General features: G+C 29.2%; 1 long non-coding RNA gene across 1 annotated transcript; it reads left to right on the plus strand.

Annotated features, from left to right (window-relative positions):
- Window positions 1-13,759: 13,759 nt before the first annotated feature.
- Window positions 13,760-21,675, plus strand: LOC113389421. Its single transcript, XR_003368266.1, has 3 exons — window positions 13,760-13,883; window positions 20,925-21,033; window positions 21,390-21,675. It is a non-coding gene; the product is annotated as an uncharacterized LOC113389421 (long non-coding RNA).
- The last annotated feature ends 409 nt before the right edge of the window (window positions 21,676-22,084 follow it).

The following is a 22,084-nucleotide window of genomic DNA, read 5'->3' on the forward strand; positions in this document are numbered from 1 at the left end:
TAGAATGCCATGATTATCTCTATCATAAACTTTCGTGCAATTGTTAATTAACACGAATTCTTTAATGTTATTACATTTATAATATTATTATTATTATTATACAAACAATTATGATGTATTCTGCGTTTTCTATATATTACTCATTCACGTTTACATTGATAATGAAAATTAATTAAAATAATGAGTCATTCAAACATTTTATCAGCAATAATATTTCTCCAATGTTTGCTGAAAACTTTATGATAAAATTTATGGTAAATATCAACATTTAGAAAACAACTCATAACATTATTTTATTTTAATGTACCATTTTCCAGGATAGAGACCACTTTTTGTACGGGTTTATATAGATTATTATTTGCAGAAAAAAGATAGTAAATAATTTTTTAAGTTTCTGTTACAAATGTTTCTAATATTTCGAAGTGTATCATTTCTTCTTTAAAAACTTAATCGATACAAAATTAAGGCCTGAATTATTTTAGGATGTTCCTTGAGACCATGAACTTTTGCTTTGGAACTATATCTTTCGAACAGATTTGTAATATCGTTGCAACGAAAAATGTTACTATTTTCTGTTAAAAATGGTTTGGCCGATCATCTCGCAAAACTTATCAACATTAGTCCTTATCTAGTTACACTGAATGGCTTGTAACTTTTTAAAATCGATGCAGCCGTTTTTTATAAAATGTCGTCGAAACCTGAAACAACAAAGGGATTATTTCATAGACTTGCGTTGCATAGAAAAGAGCTATTGCTACTAACTAGTAATAATGTATAATTATTATAGAACAATCTAGCATTCCAGCATTCTAGATCCTCCTTCCCATAAATTTATGTTTAACTTCGATTCTGACCGTTAATGACATGTAACATGAAATAAATTATATAAATTGTTTAGTGTTTTTTTTTTGCACTTTTGCAAACGTTTCGAGGTTCTAATCCGTGTCATAATCTGTTTCAATATAAATAAATTTTGATGCATTTTTTTTTATAGCTTATGGATTACAATGGCAGATTATTTTTGTGATCAAGCGTTTTGTGAATACTCATACACTAATTTTAAGTACTATATTTTATCTCCAGTCATAATTTTATTATTAGTAAAGTGCGGTTTGAGAAACAACTGTCGTCGTCCTCTCACTATGGGGGCGCGTGCCGATTTCTACGAAGACATACAAATCAGTTCTATTTTATTTCAGCCTTCTGGTGGTTGTTGTGGTGACAGAAAAATGAAATTTAATAGTCGAACATTAATGTCATTGACTTTGAAGAGAAGGAGTCATTCTTTTTTTTTAGAGCTTTGCCTTTTAAATAGGAGACGATGAAAATGAGTTTAAGTGTAGGTACCCATAGATTGACTGAATTTTATCAAACAAATTTTTGTCGCTATTATTTTATTATTACCTTATTAGTAGCTTATTTTTGCCAGAAAATCCGACTTACTAATTTTATGTTTTCTCCACGTTTCAAGACATTCTGAATAATTTGAGACCCAATTCCCGTTTTTTTTTTATTAAGTGGATTATTTTTACGCGTTTGCAGTTTTGTTATTAATATTTTTTGTTCAAAACTATTTTAAAAAAAAAGTGGTTACAATATTATTACTTTATCATTACTTTGTTTTTGATACTAGTACTTTTTATTTGAAATGATTTTGTAGTAAAATACTTCATTTATTTTTGTTTATTATTTTTTAATATTACTTCATTAGTTATTACGTTATCATTTATATTTTATTTTTTAGTATTTGGTTGTATTACTTTATCATTCGTATTTATTTTTGCTATTAGTTGTTTGTTTTAAATTCTCTTTCTACAAATTACATTGTTTTAGTTATAAATTTTTTTATTTTCACTTTATTTTTTTATTTAATTTTATGACTTATCATGATTATTTTATTATTGATGATTTTAGTAATTTTTTACTTTTTTCTTTGTTGTGGTTGTTAGTATTTTTTTTGTTAAAAAATCTCTCCTTAAAAATTGGATTTTTACAAAAAAAAATCGTGCCTCCTAATTTTGTTTTATCGACGTTTTATGTCATTTTGAATCGTTTAAAAGCTACTAGATTTCTAGAGATAAAATTGTGAATTATAAGAGTCAATTTTTTTAAGATTTCTTTCAATAATTACAAATTGCATAGGAAAGCATTTAGTATTTTTAGCTTTTTAGTATCTTAAATGTTAAAATGTTACTCAACTGTGAACATTCTGAATTTGATTGGGGATATTGTGAAGAACAATTAAATTTTATGTACTTATAAACTAGCTAAGTCTAGGTATATTAAAGTATATTGTCTATTTAATTTTCTGGTTCTAAAAATCGTGAGTTTTAATTGATATCTTTCAAATACATTTAATATTATTTTAATTATAGTGCACAAACACATGTTTGTATGTCCTAAAATTGTTGCTTATTCCAAATTTTAATGAACTTATATAATTCAACCAATTTTCATAGGACTGTTTAGTGCACGAACATTTTTTAAGAAACTTAATAAATTATTTTGCAAAATATTACGTTAAGAAATAGATATTATTGAATAATTTAAATCAATGGTAACATTTTTCACACAACTAGAGAAGTTTTGTAGACTGCTCTTTAGGTAACACAGATATAAAAAATCTAACTAGATAAATATTAATTTTTGTGAACAATGCACAAATCCATGAACTAAAGATAGTAAAGATTTTGCTGGCAAAAATTTTGAAAACTATTGAAAAAATGCACTTCTTTGCTGGATTTCAAGTTTGTGAAAATTGTTCAATCGTTTTAGAGAGAATGTTGACGAAAATCAAATTTTCACTATCATTTTTTTTATGTGTTCTTAGAACTAAGCTACACACATGCACATACACATACATACAAACATTTCTCAAACTTGATCTCATTCGATTCAGAATGGCTTGAAACGTCGAGAAATAACAAGACATATAATTAGCAAATCGGATTTTTTGGTGAAAACTTGAACTTCTCCTTAAGGATGTTAAAAACTAATTATAATCTTTGTCCCTAGTAAGAATTTATATCACTTCATGATTTGGCACGTGCCTTTATGTAGCTCTTAATATGGCAGGTTGTCGTATTAAATCATTAGCTACTATACTGTTCTTCTGGCACGAACGCATGTTTATATATATATATATATATATATATATAATATATATACATATATACATATATATGTACATATGTAAAGGCTTAAAGAGCATCTGCCCTCACACTAAGAAAAAAGCAAGTCTAAAAACGTACGCAAAATGCACTAACGCACCAACGCTTCACTGAAATCTCGGTTTAAAGGGAGTTTATTTTTATAACTTATAACCCCGACGAATAATGAAGCAACAACCCGTGGATCCATCTGTTTGTATACATATATACATATTATATTATACACATTTATGTACATACATATAAATCAATTGTATACACGTGAAATGCTTGCTTGTTAAAACTATACTACATCTATTTTTACTATACTTACCCATTTTTACTATACTTAAGTAGATTAAACTACTATCACTTGTGTTCTAAGTGATGATAGCTGATAAATTAAAAAAATACATAAAACACTGCAATTTACAGTTGATACACATACTCATTATAGAAAAAAATGACTATATAATAAATAAAATAAATGTGTAGACAATTACCAATAAGTTCGTTTTTGCTAAAAAAATCCGATTCGGTAATTTTGTTTACTCGACGTTCGTAAAAACCAAACCAATTTCTAAAAAATGTGTTTTTTATATCCCAGACTAGGTCTTTTGTCTGGGTATGTCGGGTTCAAGTCAAACTTCCCGAAGAAAAAATTGGTTTTTGCCAAAAAATCCAACTGACTATTCATCGTTCTTGTCACAAAGTTTTAGACTAACTCACAACTGACAAATTGATAACTTCTAACTTTAAAAAATTATTACTTCTTTAAGACCTACACTTCATGCCCTTTCCTAGGATCTTAGATATTAAATGAATTATTTAATGTTTCAAAATATATTAGTTACATTAACTATCAAAATTTACTCTAAATTAATTCAATAATCACACATCTCATTTATTCTATGATCAAACAATTTACAAATGAATAATATCAACTATAATAAGAATAAACTAGTGGTGTATGGCATTGTGCCTTAAGGCAAATTGTTGAAACTTTCTATATTGTAATTAAGCATTCGATTAATTGAATAATCAGTAATCAATGAAAATTACTGAATAATTATTAATTGTTTCAAATATTTTCAAAAAAAAAATATTACTAGCTAACTACACACGATGTGTCATTACAAGAATATAATATATTATATAATATTAACATTATAATCATATATGCATAAATAAAACCTACTAATCGAGACGAAATAGAATAAAAGCATTCGTGGACCTTTTGTCAAAAAAATGAGATTATTTGTTTTCTAAAAAAATATTTTACATAAATTTATTCTAGGGTATGCCAAAATGTTTAGAAACTTTGGGTTATGCAAATATTTACATTTTTTGCGATTAATATAACTTACCCTTTTTGATAATAAATTATTACTATGAGAACAATTTACTGAAGCCGAAAACTTGATCATATCGAAGTTTTGTCCATATGATGTTTCTAAAATAAAATTTCAATTTTATAATATTGATTTAAATCAGATTCATAGATGAACTTTAAAACTAAATATAAATTCTTTTACACACATATTTATTACATTAAATATCAGTCATTACCCTATACTCGTTATATTAATTTGTTAAATTATAATTATCACTTCCAATAATCCGTACAAATTTATCAACCTAATTTTCAAAAAAAAGCCCTGTATGACCTTATACCCTTACACAGTTATCGATTTGTCACGCTTTCATTAGAATCATTGGAATCAGTGGTTGTCGATATTTTTTTCAACGATTTTTTTTCCAATTTTTTATCGATTTTTTTCCAGTCTTTAAATCTCTCACGGGTTTAACTTTTAAACAAATACGACGACGCTCTGGGAAAAAGATATCTCACCGTGGTGGTGGTGGTATAAAAAAAATGTTTTAGATTTTTTTTTATCTGAATTTTGTCGTTTAAAAAACATTTGAACTCGATACGGTTTGTCTCCTGCTTCGAATAGGCAACTTGTTGGTATGGACCTACGGGAATTTAAATCTACGTGTGGTAATTAGAAATATATTTAATATATATATATATATATATATATATATAATATATATATATATATATATATATATATATATATATATATTTTGTATGATTCTGAATTTGATGTTGACATATGTATTAACAAAGTCTAATAATCGGGCATAACATCAATAAAAAACATGAATTTTTTCAAAAATTTATTTTAAATCCATACGTTTCGGCTATAATCCTAGCCTTCATTCAGTGGAAAAATTAGTAGATCTTAGTGTTAAATTGGAAAAGTTTAATAATCCATGGTATTAGGATATGGTAATGCACTACACTATGTATTATAAACATTAACTTGAAATTACACAATATTTTCACAAAATACTGATTTGAAAAAATCACAAATGGATAGTGTGTTATTCGTAGACTGGTTGAAGATGTAACATTACATCTTCGTTACATTGATCATCATCTGTCAAAAACGTTTAACATTTCACGTATTAGCCGCCGTTCATTGTTTTATTCAAATTATGCTTCTACAAAAATTTTCAAACTAAAAATGTAAAGTTTCTACGCGATTTTTAAATAATATCTCACCTTTCCGAGCATCTCTGGATTGGCACGGATTTTTCAAGACTATGGTTGGCCATTTTTATATATAAGATATATTATACATTATATATAAAAATTTTCTTTACGGGTGTATGATTTGATGTATCTCCTAAACGGTTATTGGGATTTTGACAAATTCTTTTTAGAGTTTGTCAAAGGAAATTAAGATTTAATGAACGATAAAACTATAGTAATATTGTAGAAATAAATGGCAAAAATTACAAAAAGCCAAATTGATAATCACAAATTATCATTGTTTGGCATTGAAAACATTTGAACTATTATCTGCTAGAAATGGCAATTCACTTGAAATTTGAATTTAGCTGAAATTATGAGCCGAGATAATATTTAGAATATAATATACAAGAAAAATGTAGTGCCTACATTATTATAGCCAAAAAGCAGCTGAGATGTGCCAGAAATTTAAAAAAATGTAAGATACAGTCAACAGTATATAGTTTGGAAGATGAAATTGCATAATTCAGTTTACTAAATAACGCAATAAGTCCAAAATTGCATATACATTATTTTTTTAAACTAATGCATGTCGCATTTTGGTTTACTTTACTAAATTATTTAACAAAACAACAAAATATTTTTACTTATTAGAAAAATGATTTAGAATTTAGTTTCATGTGTCAAAAATGCATTTGTTTGGCATTGGATATGGAATATTTAGTTAGTTGATCGTAGATTGAATAGTGCACATACGAACTAGATTTTACAAATTAATTCACCTAAGATTTGAACATAAACAATAATGTTTATTAATTATTAGTAAGAAAAATGTACTTTATAAATTATAATTGCCAAAAAGCAACTAATAATAGATACATTCCAAGAATTACTTCTGCATCCTCTTTCAAGGGATTCCTTTCCCTCGACACCTCAACGTCAGTTTCTTGCTCGTCGTCTTTAATTTGATCTCAAAGTGTCCATTTCTAAATCCGTCAGTCTTCGTCGAGTTTTCCTTCATAATAAGAGTTATTTTGAGAAAATTCTACCACGGGGGATTGTCTAACATGAGACGCACACTTGACCTTGCGTCTCGCACATCAGGAGACATTTTAGAGATAAATGAAGGAACTAGTAGTGTATGGCACTTACACACACATTTTCCAAATTCGGTCTCAGTCGATTCAGAATGGCTTGAAACGTTAAGAAAACATAAAAACAGGGTGCCTGTAAGGTTCATACGCGATTGATGTAAAATTTATTTGCTACTGTACAAGATGGCATTTAAGTGAAAATAAATACATCATATAACAATTTTTAATAATGTTCATCAATAATATGGTAACACTCGTGATGCACACATTTATTAGTGTCAACTATTAGACACATTTATATAATAATAAATTATAAATCATATATTTATAATAGCATTAAAAATATGTACAATATTTAAAAACAACAATGTAATTAAAGTCATACTTAAAATATGGCATGATTGGTTTGTCATTGTAATTAGCATTTAGAAATGAACCTTCATTAGAGAAATGAAGTAATTGCTGATTGATAATTTCTATAACATTCGTTCACACAGTGGATTACGTTAAACAACGCCAAAACAAATATTGTTTTCGCAACTTCACTCATCATGTAATTGTATTTGAAGAACTTCATGTAATCAAAATTAACATACATTCATTGACTGCTTGTATTTTTTTTTACTTTTTTGCTGGCGATCTCATTCTCTCTTCATTCTCATTCTTTAAACAGCTGTAATATCTGTCTTGCTTAAAAAATATTTTCCATTTTAATAACTTCAAAGATTTACAGAAACTACGAATAATATAGTAATAATTTCTAATCAATAAACTTACGTTTAGTACACAGCAAAATGTTTAATTTGTTTTTATTATTTTCAAGGAACTCGGTAAAATATTCTGATTCAGGCGTTTTTCGTTAAATCAAGATTTGTACTACGATGTAACTTTAAAATGTTTATTTATCTATGCCGATTTCCTTGACGATATCTATATCTATAAGTCTCTATTCACATACACGAAGACTAATCACAATCAACTCGTATAGAATTGATCTCATCGAGAGCGAATGACGAACAGTTCGGGCGTAACGCACTTCCGTTGCATTTGTACGGATTTACACCCTAGTCGCGTCTAAAGAAGTTTTACTTCAAAAAATTACCAAATCATTTCATCAAACATTTTCTTCTCCATATGGCCTACGTTGGTCGATTTCCGTCTAATATTAGATTCCATACATACTGGATCGTACTACATCTGGACTTCTCCTACTCTCCTCTTGGTGTTTCGATTGCCGGTCGATCGGGTTCAATAAATTTTTAATAAAACAAATAATAACGTCATTAACCCGCCTGTTTTAAAGACCACATGTACAAACACCGGCCGGAACACCACGCCGAAAAAAAAAATAACAAACGGGCTTTGAGAGCTTAGAATAGCTTCTGGTACGTACTATATGAGCTGCAGAACCACCTTAGAAGATACAAAGTACTAAATACAAACAAGGTGTAGTGCATTGAAGATTGTATGTATTTTGAAATGAAAAGAAAAATTTGGAAAAAGTATGTGGAACAGATTTTTACCTTAAACCGACGTTTTTCCAAAAATGGCTGGACTATCGTTTGTCAGTTTCGTCCGACGATCGGCCGAGCCGCTTCTTCGTAAATAGCAAAAAAGTGAAGAACTTTTTGTCTACGTTTTAGCCCGCAATTCTGAATCAATTTTGTAAATTAAAAAACCGTTCGAAAGATATTGATTGGGAGTCGTGCTGATTAGTTTTAGGTAAAAATCTACCGAGCCGTTTTCTTCTAATTAACTGTTGATTAAAAAATTAAGACGTTTTTATGGAACTTTTTTTGGCGATATATATCATGGCCTTATAGAACTTACTGAAATATTAGGGCCTTATGACAAGTAGTTTAATTTTAAAAATTCATCAAAGCTTGAGAAAATGAGTAGTTTTTTGGCATTTGTCAAAATTAGACCTTTCATCTACGTTTGCTCAAAAACGGCTGAACCCATTTGAACAATATACATAAAACAATGATATATATGTAAGAGATAGTGTAGATATTATGTAATTTAGTATATGGCTAATGTATCAGTTTATAAAGCCAATAAAATAATAATAAAAAAAAAAAAAAACCATTTGAAAAATTTAAGCCATTATGAGATGCATCTTAATGAGTACTATCGTCTATCAATTTTGCGCGATCAGCCGAGTTGTTTCTTAGTAAATGAGTCAAATTTTCGTCCACGTTTTAGCCAAAAATTCTGATTCGATTTTAAAAACTCGAACTATTCTAAAGATTATTTGGGAATCGAGCTGATCAATCTTGGACAAAGATTGGCGGATCCGTTTCTTCGTAATTAACTGTTGAAAAAAAATGTTCTGATGATTTTTTTATGTTAATATAGTCTTTAAGAACATACTAAAATTTTACGGCCCTATCGAAGGTAGTTTAATTTTAAAAATGCATCTAAGTTTAAAAAAATGATCAAATTTGTGTCAAAATTAAAAAAATGGCTAAATTTGTGTCAAAAGCCTCTTTTGTGCTGGATGAGTTAAAATTTGAATATCATCACATATTTAAAAGCCATTTTTTTCGAATCGACGGAAAAATAAATCTACAGAACTAACTTCTCTAATTGTGTAAAAAATGTTACCATTAATTTAAATAATATTATTTTGGTATATTTATTATTATCTGTCACTTATTGTTTTTATTCTACTTTATTGGTTTTCTAGTATTACTTTTATTATTCAGAAATTTTATTTATTTTATTTAATAATTTCATCATTATTATTACTTGCTTTTATTTTACATTAAATGAACTTACTACGGATATCATTTTAATGGAAATTTTATCATTTATTTTGTCCTCTTTTATGTAAATTTATGTTATTGTTCATTATTATTACTAGATGTTAAATTATTTAGCAGTTGTAACAAGTATAGTAATTAAAAAAAAACTAATTTAAATCATTAAATAATATCAAGAGCTACGTACATATGTGTATGTGCACAGTTGACTAATTTTATCTAAATATCTAAATCTTGATTTCGGTTGATTAAATCAATTTGTACACACTTCGGGAAGTTTATGAAACTTACCTTAAGGTAAAATGCCACTTTCAATTAGTTATTTTTAATTTTGAGCATTTTTAGTCACTTACTACATTACATAATATTCTACGCAATTTCTCTATATTATTCATAATACACATGGTGCAATAGTTATTTACGAAGAAACTGACCATTCGATCTTTATAAGATTAAATAAGATGAATACGACAAATCAACGATCATCATAAGGAAATCCTAATCAGAGTGTAGATTAACAGAATAACTATTAATTTATCTCTTGGACCAAAATTTTTCCAGATTTATCATTTAATTACAAAGAAAAACCATTTCTCTTATTATTACCTACATGATTGTTCCAAGACTTTTGAAGCTCATTTCGAAAAGCAAAAAAATTAATGAACGTAAATAATTACCACACACCTACCTACACCATATTTTAATAATATCCAAAACAAAACGAACGGAAAAAAATTCTTCTGAAAAGAAAACACACGTCTGCTTTGTGGTGATCCAACGGAGTTAGTTGCCTTCTATTTCTATATTTAGAGGTAATGATTCGAAAAGCCTGCCTAAACTAAATGCACTTTCTGAAGTAACGAGCAGCAACTAAAAACACAGGATGCAGGATTTTAAAGATCCCGTGTTTAGAGTTTTTGGTTTACTGCCACAGGATATTTATTAGTGGAAATTATTGTAGGCACGAGGTCGAAGACATTATTACATACCGTTGAGAGAAATACGAAATTATCGAGACGATTGTTGGGAAAATGACAATTTTTGAACAAACTAACGTTTCAGAGGTTTCTGAACATTTTGACATACCTTAGAAAAAATGGATGTATGTTTCTGCGGATACAAAGTTTTGTCGACTATTTCGGGAACACGGGTCAACTGATTTGAATAATTCAAAAAACATTCGATTCGTATTGATAAGGAGACGTGCTGATTAGTTTTTGGCGAAGGCAGGTCTAGCCGTTCCGAAGATAAGGGGCAAAAAGTGCCAAAAACGGTAACTCAGTTTTTAAGATAACGGAGCGTCCGATTATAATAATTCAAAAAACATTTTACTTGTATTAACAAGATCAAGAATTGATCAAATTTTCATGAAGGCAGGTACAGCGGTTATGGACTCTCAATAAAAGTAAGTTCAAAAAATGTCATTTGGCGGTCAAAAATGTTTATTGGACATATGTACATCAATTTATCAGATATTTTATAAAGATTTTAATGTGTACACGTTTTGTGTACATTTTTTTGGGTTCCATACCAAGATTTTTAATTACGATACGGAAAGTTCCAGCAATTTGCCTTAAGGCACGATGCCATGCACCCCGCTAGTTACATGCCGTTGAGAGAAATACGTAATTATCGAGACGATTGTTGAGAAAATGAAATTTTTTGAACAAACTCACGTTTCAGAGGTTTTGAACATTTTGGCATACCTCAGAAAAAATGGTATGTGATAAAAAATACCATTTTTCATCGACGTTCTTGTCGAATCAATCGATTTGAATTATTTAAACATAAGATTCCTATTGATAAGGAGACGTGCTGATAAGTTTTTTTACCAAGGCAGCTCTAGTCGTTTTGAAGATACGAGGCAAATAGTGCCAAAAATTGTAATTTAGAAACGAATCCTGCCCCACAACAGACCAATGTTATGGCAAGGCCACGTTACGCACCGACTTGCATACATTATGATACTGATTCATACTGTCAAAATGTCATGTATTTGCTGTGCATTCAGGCGTTTTACACGTAAACTGCAACGTCACTCGTATGTTATGAAGCTGGGCCAGAAAGACCCTGTTATCTAAGATCGTTTTTTTGACATTTGTGCGGTTTCTAAGTTAGGTTTTCTATCTGACAACCTGAGAAAGACGCCTGACTGCATAGCAACCACATGGCTTTTGTCAATATTTAGTATGGAAAGTTCTTCATAAAACAGCCTTGCCATAACATTGGTCTGTTATGCGGCAGAATCGGTCCATCAATTTTTGCTAAGACAGGTCTAACGGTTTCAAATATCCAATAAAAATAAAAAATGCCATGTGGGGGTTAAAAATGATCATAAGACATAAGCGCATCAAATTATCACATTTTATAGATATTTCAACCCTTTCCACTCGGATACCGCCACTCCGGCTGCAAATTACATACTTTCGCAATTAGCAAGTGGAAAGAGTTAATACCAAATTTTGTTTACTTTTGTATAAATTCTGTACCAACATTTATAATATTTAACCTATACTGCGATGTAGCGCTTACGCGCTCCATATAACGTCTATGAAATTATATATTTTTCAAAGTTTTTAGAAAACTGTGAAGCTTTTAACAATTTTAAGTAACGATACGAGAAGTTCTTGCAATTGACTTAAGGCATTACTAGTTCTATTTATTAACTTCCGAACGAAAGGTTTTTATTTTCCCTAGAAAATCGATATGCTATTTAATTTCTCCGAGTTTCAAGTCATTTCGAATCGTTTGATATCAACCTTGCAAAACGAGTATATATGTATTATATATACATTTGTATGTTAGGCGATTTTTTATCTTTTAAATTTACTACCATTTGAGGGAACTCGAAAAGGAGTCGTGTTTGCTAGATGATTTATATATCTTTACGTTTCAAGACTTTCTGAACATTTTGGCATACCTTAGAAAAAATGTGAGTATTCGTGTATGTATGTGCGGATTCAATTTTTTGTCGATTTTGAGAACAAGAATCGACCGATTTGAATGATTTAAAAACCATTCGATTTTTATTGATAGAGTTGTGCTGATTAGTTTTTAGCAAAGGCAGATCCAGCCGTTTCGAAGATATGGGGCAAAGAGTCCGATTTGAATGATTCAGAAAACATTTTATTTGTATTGGCAAAATGAAGAACTGAAGAAACTTTTGGAAAGGCAGGTCTAACGATTTCAGAGATCTAATAAAAGAAGTAAAAGAAAAACCATTTGGCGGACAAAAATGATCATTAGATATATGCACATCAAATTATGACATATTTCATAGATATTTTAATAATAGATACAAATTTTGTTAACTTTTTTATGGGTTTCGTACCAATGTTTATCCGTCATATCGCGACGCAGATTGTTATATAAAAATCCAAAACTTCCAAAATATTTCAAAGCATAAAAAAATGGAATTTTTTAAAAAGAACAATTTTTACCGAAAATTTTAAGTCTCAAGTCTGTTTTCCAAAGTTCTAAAACAAAATTTGTATCTTTTTCAAAAATTTTAATTTTGTACGGGAAGTTCTAGCAATTTGCCTTAAGGCACGATGCCATGCACCACTAGTTTATTCTATGTCTAATACATCTCATATGCATAACTTCCTATGTGTTCCAGCAGTTTGCCTTATGGCACTACTAGTTCAAATTTTACCGTTTTTTTTTTTAAATGATCTATGATAAATTGTGGCGCCAATGACATCGTACATTTTTGTCAAATCTGGCAACACCTAGATAAGGAAAACAGGTATTCGAAACTATTTTTAACAATTTTTACCGAAAACATCGGTAGGCATTCTATACAACTTCCTATGTGTTTCAGAAGTTTGCCTTATGGCACTACTAGTTCAAATTTTACCGTTTTTTTTTTAAATGATCTATGATAAATTGTGGCGCCAATGACATCGTACATTTTTGTCAAATCTGGCAACACCTAGATAATGACAACAGGTATTCGAAACTATTGCAATTTCATCAGTCATCGGTAGGCATTCTATACATTATATACATACACCACTAATTTATTCTATACAACTTCCTATGTATTCCAGAGTTTGCCTTATGGCACCACTAGTTTAAACTGACCGTTTTTGAAAATGATCCACAGGTTGTGGCGCCAATGACATCGTACATTTTTGTCAAATCTGGCAACACCTAGATAAGGACAATTGATATTCGGAACTATTGCAATTTCATCAGTCGTTGGTAAGCAGTCGAAGTGTTCGGATCTCTTCCATCGGGTTTGTTTTGGGTTTTGCAAGTGCCCTTTTGTCGGCGTCGAAGGTCGTTCGTCGATTACGCAATTTTGGGCAAACCTCGTGCGAATAAAATGGTGAGTGAATTATATTATAGGCATTGATTGTTAAACTGAATTGTAAGGTGATTATTTTATTTATCTAGATACAATTGCAATTATTTTCATCGGTAATAATTATGAAATATTTGTCGAAAGTTAGAATGGAAAGATAGCTTACCCGGTGGTAAGCCACTACGTTCTTGAACGAATATTCATACATTTTTGTTTTTATAGAAAGTCTTTGAGCACCTAGCTTAATATTTAATATTAGTTTTTACAAGGAAAGCCTTTTGGTTTATATTTGTAAATTTTGTTTCATCCTAAAATTAAATGGCGTTATAGAAGCATAACTGAATTAAATTATAATCGTGATAGTGGATTACGCAATATACATGCAAATGGCGTCTTGCCTTTGGGCAAGTTGCATGATAGGTGCAAATGTCCGTCTTAAGCAATAGGAATTATTTAAGTATTTTATACAGTTTTGAACTGTTTATTCCGAAAGTAAAGTTTTTGCTTTCAATCAAATCTGAATATTGCGATTTTTTCAATGCAATTATTGCGACGCATCACACACCCATACATACATACACCCATACATACATACACCCATACATACATACACCCATACATACATACACCCATACATACATACACCCATACATACATACACCCATACATACATACACCCATACATACATACATACATACATACATACATATATACATGCATACAATTAGTTGAGACATATATACATGCATACATATATACAATTTTTAGATTTTTTTATTATTTGTAGTAGAATTAAATGACGTTCTAGAAGCATAACTAATAATTCAATTATGATAGTGGATTACGCAATATACATGCAAATGGCGTCTTGCCTTCGGGCAAGTTGCACATAGGTACAAATGTCCATCTTAATCAATATGAATTATTATTTAAGTGTTTAAATACAGTTTTTAACTGTTTATTCCGAAAATACGGTTTTTGCTTTCAATCAAATCTGAATATTGCGATTTTTATCTAAAACTTATCAAAACACATTTAAATTATTTGACGAAAATTTGTATTCGCACGCACACACACACATACATACATATATACATACATGCATGCATACAATTAGTTGAGACATATATACATACATTCATATATACAATTTTTAGATTTTTTCATTTTTATTTGTAGTAGTATTAAATGAGGAAACATAACTTCAATTAAATTTTAATAATGATAGTGAATTACGCAATATACATGCAAATGGCGTCTTGCCTTTAGCGACTTGCACGAACTTCCCTATAGGTCTGAATTTACAATATAAATTGTCATTTAGCTATTTAGATAAAAATTTCAACTGTTTATTCCGAAAGTAAAGGTTTTGCTTTCAATCAAATCTGAATATAGCGATTTTTATGTAAAACTCCTCAAAACAGATTTAAATTATTCGACGAAAATTTGTATTCGCACGCACACACACGCATGCATACATACATACATCCATACATCCATACATACATACATGCAATTTTTAGTTGAGACATTTATACATGCATACATATATACATACACATATGCAATTTTTTAGGTTTTTTTGTTTCACTTTGGACATATATGCATGCATACATTTATATACATATATATAATTTTTAGATTTTTCTGTTCGGCGTTGAGACATACACACATATATACAATTTTTAAATTTTTCTGTTCGACGTTGAGACATACACACATATATACATACAATTTTTAAATTTTTCTGTTCGACGTTGAGACATACATACATATATACCTACAATATTTAATTTTTTTTGTTCGACGTTGAGACATACACACATACATGCATACATACATACATACATACAATTTTTAGATTTTTTTGTTCGACATTAAGACATATATACATGCATACATATATACATACATACATAAGTACATGCATATATACATACATATATACAGTTTTTAGATTTTTTGTTTGTCGTTAAGACTTATATACATACATATGTACAATTTTTAGATTTTTTTTTGTTTGACGTTGACATACCCACATACATACATACAATTTTTAGACTTTTTTTATTCGACGTTGAGACATACATATATACAGACTCATACACATATATAAGTTCCAGCAATTTGCCTTGATATACGATGCCATACACCACTAGTTCAATTTTTGTCTAATTATTATTATTTTAGACCATAAAACATCATTTTTTTACATTTTCTTCTGTATCTCCGAAATCGCTAGACCTGCTTTCACAAAAATTTAATCAATGCTTCCTTTTGCATACTGATTTTTATTTTTACAATTTTAATATACATATTTTTATTATTTTTATTTCATATTTTTATTTTTGCGCGTATTAATTTAGTCGTTCTTTTTAATACTTATTTTTCAGTTCTTTCATTAATTTTCATTGTTTTTATTTATTTATATTTACATTTATAATTTATATTTGCTTTATATACACATACTTTATATATACATACATGCATACAATTATTAAATTTTTTGTTCGACGTTGAGACATGTATATATACATAAATACATACATATATACAATTTTTAAATTTTTTTTGTTCGACGTTGAGACATGTATACATACGTACATATACATATACATATATACACACGCATACACATATATACACACATACATACATTCATATATGCATATATACAATTTTTAGATTTTTTTTTGTTGAGACATATATACACATACAAATATACATACACATACATATATACATACATGCATCCATACATCCATACATATATACATATATACAATTTTTAGATTTTTTTGTTCGACGTTAAGACATACATACATACATACATACGCACATACATACCTACACATAAGCACATGCATAAGCACTTATCATGCATTTTTTCCAAAGTATGCCAAAATGTTCAGAAACCTCTGAAACGTGTAAAGGCATATAAAAATTTTCATTTACGATTTTTTTGCGATTACTATAACTTACCCTACGGCATGTTGATTATATTAATTATAGTGCACAGACATGTCCGAAAATTGTAGCTCATTATTCCAAATTTTAATTAATTTATATAATTCAACCAATTTTTGTGAAACTTTATCGCCATGTTAAATTTCGTGAAAAACGTCGACACTTCTTAGGAAACTTTAATGAATTATTTTGTGAATTTAGTCCTTAATATTATCATTATCATTTATTTTAATAAGGTTTTTTCTCTTTGAATTTATACCAATGGCTTTTAAATCTGTAAAATTCAAATTTTGACTTATCACATCACAAAAGCGAATTTTGGCACAAATTTTGCTTGTCATATTTTTTCAAACTTTGATTTTTTAAAATTGAACCACTTGTCGTATGGCCGTGACATTTTAGTATGTTCTTTACGGCCGTGATATCAGTCAATATAAAAAAACTAGTGGTGTGTGGCATCATGCCTTAAGGCAAATGCTGGAACTTCCAATAATTGAAATATCAATAATAGTAATAATTGAAATGTTTAAAAAAGATGTAATTTTGCTTTAGAACTCTGAAAAAGTTTATTTTTGAGATATTTAAAATTTTTGAAATTGTTGCAAAATTTCATTTTAATACTTTTAATACATATTTTGAACTTTTTTCAAAGCATCCATTACATATACATCCATTTTTTCTAAGGTGAAAGATTTTTTTTGCGATTTCTATAACTTACCCTACGGGAAATTAATTATCTATTTTTTTCAACAATTATTTACAAAAATTGCTGTTTTACTAAAAACTAATTAGCAAGATGTCCAATTAATACCATTTGAACGGTTTTTGAAATTTCAAAATCTAACTATAACGCAGGGGCGTCGCGTGCTTTGGCGGGGCCCCGTATCAAAATTTGTTTGGGGCCCCTTAAGAAGGATAATTTTTTTCATATGCATAAAATTTAAAGGATATTTATTCATCATCTAATTATCTCTAATTTTTTGAAATTTTTATAAATCATTCCAAATATATTTTCTGACTTTTCAGTTTTTCAAAAAACTGAAATATTGAGCGATCTTTAAAATTTCTGAATTTTCTATCTCGAAGTCTTTTCTACGCAGCTAACGTATCGCGATTGCTTTGAAAAAAAAAAAGTTCAAAATTTCCAAAACATAAAAAAGATTCAATGTTTCAAAAAGGTCAAATACTCACAAAATTTTAAAAATCTCAAAGAACTTTTTTTTTCAGATTTCTAATACAAAATTGAATCTTTTTTAAAAATTTTAATTTTGGTACGGAAAGTTCCAGCAATTTGCCTTGGGACACGATGCCATGCACGACTAGTTTAATTAAATTTTTATCATATACTATATTATAATTATATGCATTGAATTACATTTACTGTAACTGTTGGCACTTATCAAAATATCTCTGAGGAATTTTTACACTAATTTTGCTAATTACAAAGAAACGACTCGAGATACATCAAATGGCTTCTGAATCTGTTTATACACACATACACACATAAATGCACACATGCACACATACATACATACATACATACATACATACATATTTTTTCCAAATGTTTGTCTCATTCGATTCAGAATGGCTTCAAACGTCGAGAAAACAAAATAAGCAAATCGGATTTTTTGGCGAAAACATCAACTTCTCCTTCGGGAAGTTGATAAACTAATTATATAAAATTCTAGTTATCTTTTTGTCTTATCTCATAGAAAAATTCCATCCATCCATCCATCTCCCTTTCTAGTCGTCTATCAATTTTCTCCCGTGTTGACCGGACGTTTGTATTTCTTTTTCCTCCAACAAGTAGTCAAAGTCGGAGTGTGTTTTGAGCATATGCTCAATGTTACTTACATGCGTTCAGTAATATTTATAATGTGCGTGTAAGTTGTTGTAAGCTTCGGCTTAGGCTCAATGAACGCAATGAAGGAACGCCGGCCGAGCTATTTTTGTAGCCAGGCCGTCTCGGCGCGTGCCGGCGCAGCTGCCGCACAACTCACCTGTAGAATTGCATTGTAATCGGGCGGAATTCGGTGGTTAATTACAGATTGGTAATTGTTTTGGAATTATAGATAGATTTTATTGAAGTAGAAATAGAAATTTATTCAACTTCCCGGAGAAGTTACTAATTATGTTGTTCGGACGTCTTTTCGTTTTATTATATTGGCCATGAAGGTGACAAAACTTCAGGGCATTAAGGGGCACAACTAGTGTGAAATTTCGAAAAAATCGATTTTTGTTTTTTTTCATATTTCGGTGGATTACACCTTTAAAAATAATATATAAAAATTTCAAATCGATATCTCAAATAGTTTTTGAGTTACAGCCATTTAAAAAGTATATGTATAGTATATAGTACAACGATCATTTTATCTTTAAACGCGTTTTTCTCGAAACAGCATTTTCCGAATTTGCTGCAGTGATTACTCAAAAACGAATGATCCGATCACTATCAAATTTTTTTTACATGTTCTTTATATAGTTCTCCATAAAATGAACTATCGATTTTTTGATCGGATCAAAAATCGAATTTTGGCAGTCGAAAAACGACCAAAATTTTATGTAAAAATCGCGTTTTTTTTAAAAAAAAACGCCGCCATTTTGTCAATTTTTTATTTTTTTCATCGTAGTTTATTTTACAGACAATATTATCTAGTTTAACGAGAATTATTTTTTTTTTATTTTATCCACGTAGAAGGCCGAAATCACTGCAGCAGTTAAGGGCCTTTTTTTGTCGCGCCGTTGGAAATCGACGATAACTTAAAAAATATTTAATTTTTTTCTTCAAAAATTTTACTATGTATTCTTAAAACATGTATAAATATATTCCTAAAATTTTGAAATGATTGATAAAGTAGTTTTTTCAATATAAGCCTTTTTTTAAGGCGGTTTCACTAGTAGTGCCCCCCGGTAGAGGTGGTAGCGGAGTGTTTTAATTGAACTAGTTGCTTCACTTCTAAAAGTAAAGTCCGTTTAACAACATGTAAATAACCAATAAAAATAAATAAATCTTCTTTCATTATAACTTAGTAACAAATCAGTGATTGTAATTAGAACTGCAACAAATACATAATAGACAAACAAATCAGTGCTCAATACAGTCCACAGCTACAATGGTTAAATTATAACCCAACTACCTGATTTATCGAAAGAGATTTTTAATAAATTCTATAACTACGTAACAACTTTGAACAACGTGCCGACTTTTGAAGTCACTCTGAATCGAACGAGACCAGGAAAAAGAATTTCGAAAAACTAAACTAGTTAAAAGTGGCATTTTGCTTTAAGACGAGTTGCATGAACTTCTCGAAATATGTAATAATTGACTTAATCAAACGAAATTGAGATTTTGATAAATTTTCAACTGTTTATTTCAAAAATAAAGTGTTTGCTTACAATTAAATCTAAACATTGCGATTTCGAATAGAATTTTTTCAAACACATTCAAATTATCTGTAATTATATTAAGTTGCACAGACACGTGCTTGTATGCCCATAAGTTGTAGATTATTATTAACTTCCCGTAGGGTAAGTTATTGTAATCGTCCAAAAATCGAAATTGAAAATTTTTGCATTTCTCGACGTTTTGAAGGTTTCTGAACATTTTGGCATACCTTAGAAAAAATGGATGTGTGTGTGTGTGCGGATACAAATTTCTTGGATTTCTTCAGCAAACCATTATTGAATATTATCTTAATTTGCACAATCTATTCAAAAGATTACTTAATAAAATGATCGATTTTATTCACTATTATTGAAAATGTCATTTTCTATTCGTATCTAAACTAGATCCAATATTAATGATACTAAATTAGAATTGTTTATTATCTTTATTAACTATTATATATTACATTACAATTTCATGTATGGCATCTTTACGTTTTGAAGGTTTCTCAACATTTTGACGTACCTTAGAAAAAATGTGTGTGTTTGTGTGCATGCATGTGTGTGTGTATGTGGATACAAATTTTCGTGACGATTTGTTGAAAACGGGTCGACCGATTTGAATAATTCAAAAAGCATACGATTAAAATTTAGTTTCAGATAGACTTACAAAGAGTAATCAAAACTTACTTTTACCTTTTAAATTTCAGCTCTGCAAAAAAATATGTGTCGACAATAAGAATCAAGTAATTGACTTACAAAAATAAGTCAGCTCTGGAATGAGAATCCTGTATTATCTTACTACTGTTTTCTTGTGCGGTAAGATCAGAAAAAGCATTTCTTATTTCATAAGATACAATTGAGTTCTCATGGAAACCTAGAGAATAATTATGCTTTCTAATATACACTTACGAAATACTGCAAGGACAATATCGATGCATTGTTTTTTTTAAAAACATACTACAAGCTTCAACTGTTGACTACTATAATACTTACATTTCAAATAATATAAGACCATAAAATTATTTATTCATACATTTATCTATTTATATGTTAAATAACTGATATGAAAATTTGTTGAATCAAGATAGTAAAATATTTTTTTACTATTTTTTATTATTAAAATTACTTTTAATTATATTGATAATTATCTAATCGGATCAATTCGAATTTAGTTCCGCACGATGTCATTTTTGGCGCGTGTCAAGTGGCTCCGCCGGCGACTTGATGGCAAACTAAGTCTGCGTGGTTGTCAACTCGTTCATTTATATGATGGGCAACAAAGCAAGAGGACCTCCAGGACCAAGAAAAGACCCAGGGAAGTACCCAATAATAATAAGTTGGTTATGAGAACGCAAGCAAAATCAAACAAATCATTGAGAGTTCTCTCATTCATTCATTCATTCATTTGCTTTTGCTTGTATTGTATTTTAGTTTTGAGCAATTTTTTTAACAACTTGTGACGCCGACGGGAGAACGGCATACGTAATTTGGCGCAATCCTATCTATTTAACATATGTAAATTCCTGCGATATAGCATTCAATTTTTTTTTTTAATTCTACTTTGTTAACAAATTATCAATTATGTAATGCCTTGATTCAGATAATTACTTGCATGCTAATGTAGTAGTTTGGGGTAGTAGTAAATTATATAGGTAGCATTCGTAGTTCTAGTTTTGACTGACACACTAACACAATAATCCACTATTAAACAACAATGTAATAATCTGAATCATTTGACATTATGTATTACTCAATTATATAATTATTAAACTATCGTGATTTATAAACAACTGCCGCCGTTTGCAATCCGTATAGCATTACGCCAATTTATGGAGAAATATTCTAATATGCATAAATTTTTACATTG

Source organism: Ctenocephalides felis, unplaced genomic scaffold (assembly GCF_003426905.1).
Source record: "Ctenocephalides felis isolate EL2017-DRISC unplaced genomic scaffold, ASM342690v1 CF-g0.4_SCAFFOLD_03573, whole genome shotgun sequence".
In the NCBI taxonomy this organism is placed as follows: Eukaryota; Metazoa; Arthropoda; class Insecta; order Siphonaptera; family Pulicidae; genus Ctenocephalides; species Ctenocephalides felis.